General features: G+C 35.2%; 1 pseudogene; it reads left to right on the top strand.

The window, feature by feature from the left end:
* The first annotated feature begins 8,927 nt into the window (after positions 1-8,927).
* Positions 8,928-13,305, top strand: part of LOC121424582 — a 33,897-nt pseudogene continuing 29,519 nt past the window's right edge.

The following is a 13,305-nucleotide window of genomic DNA, read 5'->3' as shown; positions in this document are numbered from 1 at the left end:
TCAATAATCTCTAATAAATCCATCCATTAGGTACAAAGTCAATTCCCTGGAGATTAATTTATTTCATTATTACCTTTGTTCTTGTGAAGATTAACGAACACAATCCCCCCATTAATTTGTGATCACCGACTTTACTAAAAAGAAAAGGAAAAACAGAGAAAGCTTGGAATTAAAAAGTTAGGGAGATTGGGGTAGATAAACAACGTGCAGTCGTAGAAAGCGTCGTTAATAACACTGTAGCACTCATTAAAGACAAGGGACGCCAACAGCTATTTGATTAAACAGAAATCTACATGCGTCAAACGAGAAATAAACATTCTTTCAGATCCGCGCGCCTTCCTCTGATATCAGGAAATTATGTTCGAGTTTGTTTATAAGCCTGGAGAAAAGATTTCATTTTGCATCTATTAAAAGTTATAGAAATGAAAATAAAGATGCCCCAATATGCAGTGACACATGCCTGTGGAGAATACAATTCTCCAAATGTGGAAGCGTCGTAGTGTGGCGGTTCTGACTCTCGTCTTGCAATCAGAGGGTCGTGTGTTCGAATCCCACCATGGCCTAGCGTCCTTTGGCAAGGCGTCAATCCACAATTTGCCACTCTCCACCCAGGTATTAAATGGGTACCCGGTAGGATGCAAATGGTAGTAATATGTCTAGCAACTGGGTCTTGGAACTCTTGGTGGAATGTACCACAGGGAGTGGAGAAGGTGCATAAATTGTATGCGGGCATGTCAGGATCCGATGACCGGGGTTATTATAAGTTTGTAAAGCGCTTAGAGACGTCGTTCCGATGTATTAAGCGCAATATAAAACAGTGTTATTATTATTGTTATTATCAATTCCCAAATAAAGCCTAGGTAGTATATTCTTTATGTCCCCATGAAAGAGAAGTATTATTTGAAGCAAAACCTCTGGGAAAAAAATCATTTTAGCCATTTTATATTTGAGTACATGGAAGAGTAGTATATCACGATGACATCACATTTATGGCCAATTTGAAGTCTCCATGAGTGCAGTGATTACCAATACTCACAACTAAAAAAAAACACCATAACTTTCTTATTGTTTGACCGATATTATTCAAACTTTCACCTATCAACTTGCCTGATTTTCCTTTTCCTCTAAAAGCAAGTTGTCATTTGGGATCGGATTCCCCTTTAAATTAAAACCTCAATGGATTCTTACCAGAAATAAGATGTGCCTGAGATGGATGGCATACAGTTCGTCGTCCTTTTACACATCCGTGGAACGCCTCGGGCCAATTCTATCTAGGCCGATTACCATTAGTAGTTATTTTTTGTGTTATGTATGCACAAGAATGACGTAGAAACTAGACCAGGATTATCCTTCCATATACAGCGACAATATGCGATGTCGAAGTATTGTATAAAAGCATCTTGGTTGATGAAGCACTAGCCTTTTATTATGATAATACATACACACACCAGTTTGCAGCATTTTTGTACGGTCTATATTTCACTAAGTATTTATCCGACATTATAGAGCATCAGTAATCAATTAGGTCATGAATGTCATCATGTGGTATTTTCTTCATATATACATACATAGTTATTTATGGTTTTTTTCCTCTCCTTGCTGGTTTGGCATTTAATTATTAAATGCCAGAGGAGGGGAGAGGTAGGAAACGCGATGTTATGAAAACAAAAGAGTTAAATATGAAAAAAAGACGATAATGAAAAGGAAAGAAAAAGAAGGAAGTGAAAAAGGGACAATAATTGATAGCAAGCAATAGAAAAGTAAATCGCTAAAGTAAAACATTATTAGCAGGATGTTTAAATGCCGAAAGGGTTATAAAGTATGACTAATTGATTTTTTTTTTGCTTTGGTAATTTGAATATGAATTTGTTGATTAATATCCTTGTAGACTCTGCGATGATTTAGATTGAGATTGGGTCGGATAATGAACCTTCTTTTTTTTCTTATTCTGGAAAAGATCGCCTCCGGAATGTCCAAACATCTGCGCATTTCTCGAAATATGGCATCGATGAATTTGGTCAATTCCCCTACGCACGTCACCCCGAGTGGTATTATTTTCGCCTGTTTACGCCGACATTGCCGAGCTTCCCCTCAACAGTTTGATGTGTTTCTCCTGCACGGAACACTCTAGAGAATTGGGAGGGGGTTGGCGATTAAAAATAATGGCTTTGTAATTATTTCCAAGACGTTTTTAGAATCTTTCGCGTGGTGAGGATTGTTTGAATTGATGAACGAAATTCGGCCGATGGCCGCTGATGACCGCCGATAACTCCTTGCTACAAGAACTGATCGAATATTATCTTTTTTCTTATAGATGATATCAAGTTCTGTTTATTTATCTTTTGCATTTGAATGATCATCACTCCCTATAGTAAAATGGGAAACAGAAGGGAATTTCATAAGAGGTACATTAATTCAACGCAGAATGGACAATCAAATCCCACGCCCTCTTCACCATGTTCATGCACACCATCCTTACAATGTATTGGGAAACATTATATTCGTCCGTTTTTTTTTAAATTTTTACATGCTATTTTTATTCTGATTATTGATGCCTTCTACTTGACTGTAAAAAAAAACGCAATTAAACCTTTTGCTAATTCGAAATTTTCCTTGTTATCATTTATATGTTTTTCAATTCAGTTCCAAATGTAAATTGATTTTTTTTACAGTGATTTGGGATTTGGGCAACTGTCCTCGTATTTCCTCGTTGCTTAGGACCATACCCACATCCTCAGATATCCATGGAATTCTAATTCATCACACTCACTCATCATATACAATACCATCGCCACTATCATGATCATATTTTATACCAATAATCAAGGCTTACGGTGTGGTCACACTGGCCAAACATACACCAGAACGACGAAATCTATTACGTCATTTCCAACGGCATACGATTGCTCGCTTAGGAGTCGGTTTGCGGTGTGACAGTAGCCGTTAAATGCGTTCATTAAACGGCGGCACCAATTGCAACGCGTTTCTATAATGAATCGTCAACTTTCCCGTCACGAATCCAAACTTAAACGTGTGAATTATGATGATTATCTTTGCCAAACATCAGGTGTGTGACTTCTATGCTCGTGCTCTATCGTCTAGGCTATTTGCAAAGTCATTTTTCCTTTCATTCAGTATCGTAGATACATTGTTGTTAACTAGAAAGATGATGATTATTATTGCATTTAATATTTTTTTATTAATATTGATATTATTGCTCTTATTATCAATATTATTATCAATTATTATTGTTATCATGATGGTGATCATGATGATGATTCTTCTTCTTAATATTATTATATCTACTACTACTATTATTACTATATATAAGATAGATTAGATACTATTAAACTCTATCGACCCCCGATCGGGAGTATGTTGAGAGTCCCAACACAATGAATATGCATATAAAAATGAACATATTTACAACAATTAATATGCGTATGAAAATGAACATATTTACAATAATGAATATGCGTATAAAAATGAACAAATATACAATAATGAATATGCATATAAAATGAACATATTTACAATAATGAATATGCGTATGAAAATGAACATACTTAAAATAATGAATTTGCGTATATAAATGAACAAACATACAATAATGAATATGCGTATAAAAATGAACATATTTACAATAATGAATATGCGTATAAAAATGAACATATTTACAATAATGAATATGCGTATAAAAATGAACATATATACAATAATGAATATGCGTATAAAAATGAACATATTTACAATAATGAATATGCGTATAAAAATGAACATATTTACAATAATGAATATGTGTATAAAAATGAACATGTTAACAATGATGAATACAATTTTTTGCATTGTAAAAATATATATGTTGCGAAAGATTAATACAACAACAACAACAATAAAACCCACTATAAACTATACTTTGTTGTGTTTTACAATTTACACAATATTGTATAACGCACTGGTTGTTTAACAATTATCATCATCATCATATTGTTATTACTATAATTGTTACTCTCATTAACTTTTTGTCATCATTATTATCATTAATATCCAATTTATCACTCACCTCCGCAGACTGATCGAGGTAAAAACTTGTAATATTACACTGTACCCTGCCTGCCATCACAATCCACAAACGTGATTATTATTTTCTTCTATAAAACCCTTATTATATTCATGATATTTGACGATCGTGAATAGAGTGAGTGTTTTCCCTGTTTTCGGCGGGGATGGGGGAGGGGGGGGGGGGGGGGGGGGTGCCCTTCATAATTATGTTCTGTAGAAAGCAAACGTGCGAGAGATGGCATCCAATAGCCCAATTCTCACCAAATACTTATTTAAAGGTCAAGTCCACCTCAGAAAAATGTTGATTTGAATCAATAGAGAAAAAATCAAACAAGCACAATGCTGAAAATTTCATCAAAATCGAATGTAAGATAAAAAAAAAAAGTTTTGCCATTTCAAAGTTTCGCTTATTTTTAACAAAATATGAACGAGCCAGTTGCATCCAAATTAGAGAGTCCATGATGTCACTCACTCACTATTTCTTTTGTTTTTGATTGTTTGAATTATACAATATTTCAATTTTCACGAATTTGACGATTAGGACCTCCTTGCCTGAAGCACAAAATGTAAAATAATGGAATTCCACGTGTTCAGTGAGGAATGAAACTTCATTTTACATGACAATGACGAGAAAATGAAAACATTTCATATTTCATATAATAAAATACAAAAGAAATAGTGAGTGAGTGATGTCATCAGTTCCTCATTTGCATACCGACGGAGATGTGCATATAACTGTTTTGTGAAATGAAGCGAAACTTTAAAATGCCATAACTTTCTTATTTCACATCCGATTTTGATGAAATTTTCAGTGTTATGCTTGTTGAATTTTTCTCTTTTTATTCAAATCAAGTTTTTGTTGGGGTGGACTTGTCCTTTAAATAGCCAATGGTTTCAGAATACTTGAGAGTTGAGATGGTGAAATACATGATTAGCCAATTATCCCTCACACTCCTGCCAGGCAGAGCATGATTACTTTTCGAAATTTTTCTCGAATAATAAGTGGCCTCTTTCAGATACCTATTACAAGATTGAAAATCCCGAAGACGTTCAGATGAATGAACAATTATTGGCCATGACTATTCTCCAGACGAAATTGCAATACGCTGTTTGCTTTTATTCTGAAAACAGCATATTCTGTAATTTTAGCCACTTGTCAGCGGGGAAAAGGTGCTTCAGAATATCGATGCCATGCTTTTCGAAATGAAATTTCCACGCTAGAGAAATGACAAATTCTGTGATCAAGTAATAGTCAGATTATGAGAATGCACAGTTCATTTCCACTAAGTGGTTGCACCTTTGAAATGTTTTTTCCAATAGAAGGTTTCCAATTTTTGGACATTATTTAAGAAAATGAAACATTCAAGATGTGTTTCGTTATATTTCGACCAAAGGAGGTATATACAAACAATCGACCTACATGTTTTAAGAAAGTGCAATGGTTTTCATCTCTTGAAGATGAGAGAGTCCTGCTTTATTGTTAGACCAGTCATATACTTACTGACCATCAGAATGTCAATGGATTCTTCAAAACGGCAGATTTGTGCAGTCAATTGCAATGTTCCCATTATAATATGTTTGGGAGAAAATTCAAAGGCGTCATCAATAGTGTTATTACAGCAAAGTCAATGACCATGATGGCTTTACATGCAGAGTTGTCCACAAAAATTCCTGTTATATTATCAATCAGTCAATATGAATATTTGAACAATCAAACTTTATATAGCTCTTATATAGTATGGATGAATTATTAATGATTTTTCTTTTACATTCGTCTCCCTTTATCATTTGTATTCAATAAATTGTCCTCCTATATAGACTCCTTAAATTAGGTTTATATACATGGCAAAGACAAGTGTGGAGCAAAAAGAAATTCCACTGAAGTAGATGTTCATAGCCAATGAAATAATTTCGGCAAGTATACAACAGAATTTAAAATTATTTCTGAAAATATATGTTTTTCTCGGGATCACTCGATGATAATATCAACCAATAAACAACATTCATTAGACAGTTAGATTGGCATTAAGACAAAGTCACAATCAATTGGATATTAATTTTTCTTTTTCCCTGGCAACACATTTTTTTAAAGACATGTACCTCTACACTTTTAGAAAATTTATCCTTAAAATAAAAGAAGTTCCTGCAGCAGAGTCTCGAGAACACCTGTAATCTTACCAGATTGCGTAATCTTACAGGAAATTCGTATTTGGTGTATGGAATCTTACAAATTTTCTTGAATAAAACACCCTTTTCCCATTTTTAAACAGACCTTGCAGAAAAATTCCTGTTTTATGAATATACAGATTGATTTCTGCAAAATCTTCGTTTTTTCTGTAAAATCAAGTTTTTTTTTTAAAGTGTACATGTCCTTTTAATGTCCGTGTTTATCGACCTATTTATTTTGCTACTTATCTGTGCTTCTTTGAAGGAAAACGAACACATTTCCTTCGAGACGACTTGTAATTTACCCAAGTATATTTTTACTTGAGGCTATTTTAAGTTATATCCTGTGTCTCTTATTTCTTCCTTTTATTATTTTTTTCAATGCAATTCGAACATGGAATTTTCCTGGAGAATACCGTTTAAAGATGCTTTATTTTTATCGATTTTATCTCTTTCCTGGGCCCACGCCAAATTATCACAGTTGATCGTTTTTGTGCTAGGCCTCCAACCATTATAATAGACAGTCCACATTAATTTGTTCATGCTGGTGAGATTATGGTCTCAGTTTACCCAAATTTCGAATACTCCGAAGGGTCGATATTGCGTCTCGGAGTTTGTTATTCCGAAGGTTTAATAGTCCGAAAATGAGGTAATATTTTTTTATAATGAAACTTATGCTTATGGTAGTGTCGGAGTACTCGAACCTTCGGAATAATAACGTCACACTCTAAGAAAGATTGAGTAAAAATGTACCCATTATTGCGTAGAAAGGGAACAAGCGTGTTTGCTGTGTGGTTTTTCTCCATGTTGGGCAAAATGCAAGTTTAAACTTTAAAGGGTAAATTTCAACGCAACACTGTTAGAAAAAATAAAAGAAGTTCCTGCAGCAGAGTCTCGAGAACACCTGTAATCTTACCGAATTGCGTAATAATCATTCTGTAAATTCATAAAACAAGAATTTTTCTGCAATTTAACAGAACAGGTCTCTTTAAAAAGGGGAAAAGGGTGTTTTATTCAAGGAAATTTGTAAGATTCCATACATCAAATACCAATTTCCTGTAAGATTACGCAATTCGGTAAGATTACAGGTGTTCTCGAGACTCTGCTGCAGGAACTTCTTTTATTTTTTCTAACAGTGAACATTGCGTGAAATAAAAAAAAGTATTTGGTTTCATTTTACCCTGCAAGCATACATGTTCCCATTTTACCCAATATGGGGTAAACTGTTTGTAGTGTGCAGTACGTCACCCAACATGACAATTAATAATGACATCAAAATATAAGATAAGTGATAGAGTGCATAAGATATTAAAAAAGAAAGAGAGATTCAATTTATGGAGGAGATTAGTCCAATACAAGATTAACTCAAGAAAAGAAAAGGAACACAAATTATCACTGAGGGGGGGGGGGGCTGTCAGTGTACAATTATGTAGTAAATAGATTTGTCTGACATGCCTGAGGCATCGAAAAAGACGTGTGGGAATCAGAGACGAATTTGTCGGTTTCGTCACCTTATACTTATAGAGCAAGAAGTTGACTCATGCATGCTGTCATGATGATTCAGATAATAACAGTATAATATTTTTATTTTACTGAAGATCGAGGAGGATGAGGGGGCTGCCCAGGCAGCGCCGCTCGCAATACTCTCCGAACGCCCTATACTTGAAGGAAATCTTACCTTAAACATTTTGTTTTTAATGCACAATTATTTGATATTTTTCTCAAACATGCCACGATCATGATGAGCTACAATCTCAAAACCACGATGAAAATCACTCCGACATTCATGTTTGGGCTTTTTTTTTGCAGTGACGTCATCGGTCAGTGAACATGCATGTATCTTCGTGGCTGCATGCGAACCTGTTTATATTAGTCTGAAACAAATGATAAAACATATTGACTTTTGTCTCCTCTAGTTAATGAGGCTTAACGTATAATAGTTCAATTCTAAGATAGCTCATGGTTTAAATCTCTGCTGACGAAATTCAACTCATGTTCAGTATTAAAACTGTTGGGCCTTATCCATGTTAAATTGAATACTTCCAAGTGGATACCATCCGTGAACGGATGGGCCTTCATCTTCGGTTCATATCGCTGACATAAACTGCGATTGAATGCTAGCAAATTCCAGGCATACGGGCGGTCCATGATGGTTGATGCTCCGGATCCAGTTTGCACGATTTTGCATCGCTATGTCGGGCAATTCCAGTGGGTGTTTTAGTTCAACTGAATTTCCTTATCTGCAAGTATACCATGGGGGCAAATAGTACTTCAGTACTTATTGCATATAACTATCTTGTCATTTGATAATGCATCGGACAACTTTGTGGCGATTGGCAGATCATGCATTGGAAGGACATGGTAAGGCTACTTAATTTTTGAGCCATGTTTCCAAAAATATTTCAAAATCGGTTTTAACATTGATTTTGGATTTTTACTATTGATTCGAGAGATGAACCCCTCAAATTTTCTGGGACCATACTTGGAGATTGTATTTGGCCTTCAGTTGGGCTACAGGAAGCCTTTAATTGCAAAGATAATCAAGAATAAAAATGAGGACTGACTGACTTATGATTACGTAACCGCCAAGAATGCAAATCATTCTGCCAAGATAATGAATGCACTTGGTGCGTGAGGCAGTGCACAGATGGCGCACGCCGTTGCTCGCATATTGATCGACACAAAATTACAAAGCAGTCTTTTCTCTGATCATTCTTGCGTTGCTGATCCGCACTGAGTGGAAGGCAAGCGATAGAGTCTCGTCAACGTTCTTCTCTTCCAAGATCGGTATTTATAACTTTCAATATGTGAAATCAGTTGTAATTTATCTCTAGTTTGTTGGAATAAGGCTTCAATCAAGTACGCCCGTGTGCTCCTGTTGGTTGTATTGGGAATGGTAGTACTTTTATTGACAGTATTTCGTCGCAATTTTGTATGCTCGCCGTGGAAGCAGCTAGCTACCAGCCAGCATCCGATGAGTCTGCCCGAGGATATCCACCGGCGCTTTTTGGGGGGCCGACTGCATGTATTTGATATAAGGTATGACAATATTTCGTGTTTGCTTTGTAAATTTAGTCAGTCTTCATAGTCCTGAATGAGTGCGCCGTGTCCCCACTTTTCCTTTAGATTACTGTTGCATCTGAGCTTAGCGTACTATGTCTGAATCCATTCCTTTTTCATGAATGACTTCTAACGAAGATGTCGATTTCGACGGACTACTTTACCTATCCAATACTCTCAAATCTATTTACTGCAACTAGTTTTTTCTCGTCGATTCAGTTTTTAATCGTAAGATGACACCTGATTCACATGTTTATAACATCCCCAAGTTTGTTTAACGTACAAATTTCTGGCGTAAAAAAAGACTCGTTCGTTTTATGTAGGCCTTATCCATATTACCTGTATTGATTAAACTGCTTGCCTCGCACTTTATCATGTAAGGTCTACTATTTTATCCCTCTGTGGTATGAAAAAAAATACCTGTGTAAGGACACAAATATGAACAGAGGAGGGGGCCGGGGCTGTTAGTTAGGCATATAATCATGCCAATTAAATGTATTTTCGTTTTAGGTAGATGTACTCCTTGACGATGAAATTTTATAAGAAGTTGTTATAGGTCAAGTCCACCCCAGCTAAATGTTGATTTGAATAAATAGAGAAAAATCAAACTAGCACAACACTGAAAATTTCATCAAAATCGGATGTAAAATAAGAAAGTTATGGCATTTTAAAATTTCGCTTTTTTCACAAAACAGTGATTTGCACATTTCGGTGATCATGGTGATGTGCAAATGAATCAGTCGATGATGTCCATCACTCACTATTTCGTTTTTTATTGCTTGAATCATAAAATATTTATTTTTTACAGATTTGACGATAGGGACCGAATTGACTAAACCATAGTATTAAACAATGCTAATTCCACATGTATAGGGATGAACTAATCACTGTTTCACTTGACAATGAGGAGAAAATTAGAATATTTCATATTTCACAAAATAAAATGCAAAAGAAATAGTGAGTGGATGACACCATCAGTCTCCTCATTTGCATACTGACCAGGATGTGCATTTAACTGTTTTGTAAAATTAAGCAAAACTTTAAAATGTCATAACTTTCTTATTTTACATCCGATTTTGATGAAATTTTCAGTGTTATGCTTGTTTGATTTTTCTCTTTTTTATTCAAATGTTTTTTTTGTTTTTTTGGGGGATGGACTTGTCCTTTAAGTCATCGTTCTCAAGTTGAATTCCCGTGATCTCAAATCAGTTTGAAAGATTCACCATAGATCTAATGAACAAAGAAACCACATAAGGTTTTCACATTATTTATTTCATTTCAAGAACAAACCCGCGCACTTGGATAGACATGTATTGAATCCCAAATTCCTTCCTCTCCTGTTTCTGATTAATATGGAACCGATAGTACCTATCCCTCTTTCTATTTTTACAAATCCTTGTTCCGTACATCATGGAGTAAAGCCCAGTTCTGATGGTTAACCTTTAATTAATAACAACCTGCGCTCTTCGCAATAAGCAGAATATCCTTTCATATCCCACTCATTTATAATTCTTCACTCGGCAGTAGTGCATACACCATACGTAGAGACCTATTTTGTACTATACACATCTGCTGTTTCTATAGAAATGAATTGCACTTGAGTTTTCCTTCTACTTTTCTATCACGATTTCAGTTTCAAATAGAGTCGATATTTTAAGATCAGAGAGTCGTTTCGCAAAGCCTAATCAACAAAGGAGTGACTATTGAATACGAAACTGCCCTTCATATACTACCAATGCTGTTCATCATTCAAAGACGTGCGTGCCTTATATTCCAATGATCTAAAGACATATAGAAAAGCTAATTTTTGTTGAACGATGTACGTTGTTGGGAAAACCAAGTTTTTCACCATAAGTAGCACGTATCCTATTCTGAAATCCGACAAATAATTACCTGAAATAAAAAAACTCTTTTATTTTCCACACGTTTGTTGTAGAATTTACTACCAGATATCGTTTTTTTTTTGTTAAGTGATAAAGTCACACGCAGGGCATAGGCCTGCCAGGGCATTGTGCAACCATTCCTAAATCTCGTAAATAAATGAGAAATTGTCGGTGAGAATTCCGCGGTATAATACCATGGAGATGTGCTAGTGTATGCATGGAGACACAAACTTTTGACTCCTTGGTATTATACAACATTTCCCTCGAGATATAAAAACCAAGGAACTCGTACGAACCCATCTTCGTGTCCTCCCACGACACTACAAATCGATTGCAATCTTGTGAGCTATTGATAGCCATCTGCAGACTGCAGAAATTTATTTACTGTTGATACCATGGGTGAGGAGGGAGTGCCTCTTTCGTGTTGTATATTTATGGCTAGATGGGTTAATGATTTATCTTTAGCACCTAATCGTTTATCAAAGCAACGACACGTTTTTTTTTTTTTTTAATTATGTGTTTTATTGGTATTCAAAATCACATATAATCACAATATTTACAGGTAATTGGAATGATTTAAAACAGTTCAAAAGCAGTAAAATCACAAAACAAAGATGAAATAAAAAAATGAATGGAAAAAAAATAAAAAGGGTGACATAAATCAAAATAAAACATTGGACGATATAGGTTACTCTGAAGGGAATACACATCAAGATAAATTTACATGTACATGTATAATCAATTGTAGCATATTACTCTGTGCATTGTACTAGTCTCAATTTAAGATACAAAAACAAATAGAATGGAAAAGGGGGGCAACGACACGTTAGAAATTACATGTTGTTTTAATGCAGGGTGGGCCAAAGCCAGACTTCTTTGGAAGTCGTTTGGCTGGATTAGCACCAAGCCAGACTTCTTTGGAAGTCGTTTGGCTGGATTAGCACCACCTTCTGTTGCTTCGTATGTAAGCGGGAAGTCCACCATTGTCCACCAGCCCTTTAGCAGAGTTCAGTGGCTATTTCAGTGCACTGCTGCAATTTATTGATCGCGTTATCGACCACTGTAGGAAGGGCTATTATGACTCAAAAGTTATAGAAAGGAAGGGGACGATTATTGAGTGGGATCTTGTAGCTCAATATGTTCGTTTCCATTGATCATGATAGGTGATGGACAGAGGTGTTCTGCCCTTGAGCCTTGCTAATACAATAATAACTCTATAGATGTCTATAGATTCATCGCTGTTTTGACTGTTATTTCCAATTTATCTGTTCATTCTACATGTTTATTGGGACATTCCTCCACCTTTTCATAATGGGAATGTTGGGGGGGGGGGGGTACTTTCCTGAGTTTCAGTACCGATTTTCCCATATTTTTTTCGGGTAGAAGATATGGCCAAGAAGAGGCCGTTCCAGAACATTTTATTTAACAACAAATAAAAACCTACGGGCATTATAGGCATTTATGCATTAACGAAAATGATTTCCAAAATTGTTAAAATAGTCTAGGCCTTTAACTTTATAATCAAAAGAATTGATTATTATCTATACGCTTTCTGGTTCTCTTAAAGGTATTGTTTAACTTTGTGAGCAGCCGATTTAAAAAATTCTCAAACTAAGATGAAACATGTGTACAAGTGCATGTATAAGAACTAATAAACCCTGAAAACAACCATTATTGAGAATGAAAAGCTAAAACTACAAGGAAAACCCCGATTTTGTAAATAGGCGTCTTATAGACACCTAAATAGTACACATACGTGTATGGGATGAAATTAAGATGGTGTTTCTGGTCACTTTATATTTCAATTTTTGAAGCACGAGATAATTATTTTCGAACGCAATTTTTTCTGGGCTTTATTTTCGTAACATATCACAGACACAGGTGACAAGTATGACCTTCTAGCTCAGATTTTTTAAAAGTCGAACCAATGTTAACCGATCACTTTAATAGAAAACCCCATATGAGCGATCGCAGAAAGATAACAAACTTGAAAAGCACACTGTAACAACATGGTCGATGGATAAGAAACAAAATCGATTGTCTATTTTTATAAATCGTATAAATTTTCGTTCACTTGACTGCTTGAGTGTCGGGTTCTTAAAATTCATAACTCTATCTAGAAGCTGACTCTTTT

This window comes from Lytechinus variegatus, chromosome 11 (genome assembly GCF_018143015.1).
Source record: "Lytechinus variegatus isolate NC3 chromosome 11, Lvar_3.0, whole genome shotgun sequence".
NCBI classification, from domain to species: Eukaryota; Metazoa; Echinodermata; class Echinoidea; order Temnopleuroida; family Toxopneustidae; genus Lytechinus; species Lytechinus variegatus.
Note: the sequence above shows the minus strand (reverse complement) of the source record. Positions and strands in the feature narration are given on the sequence as shown.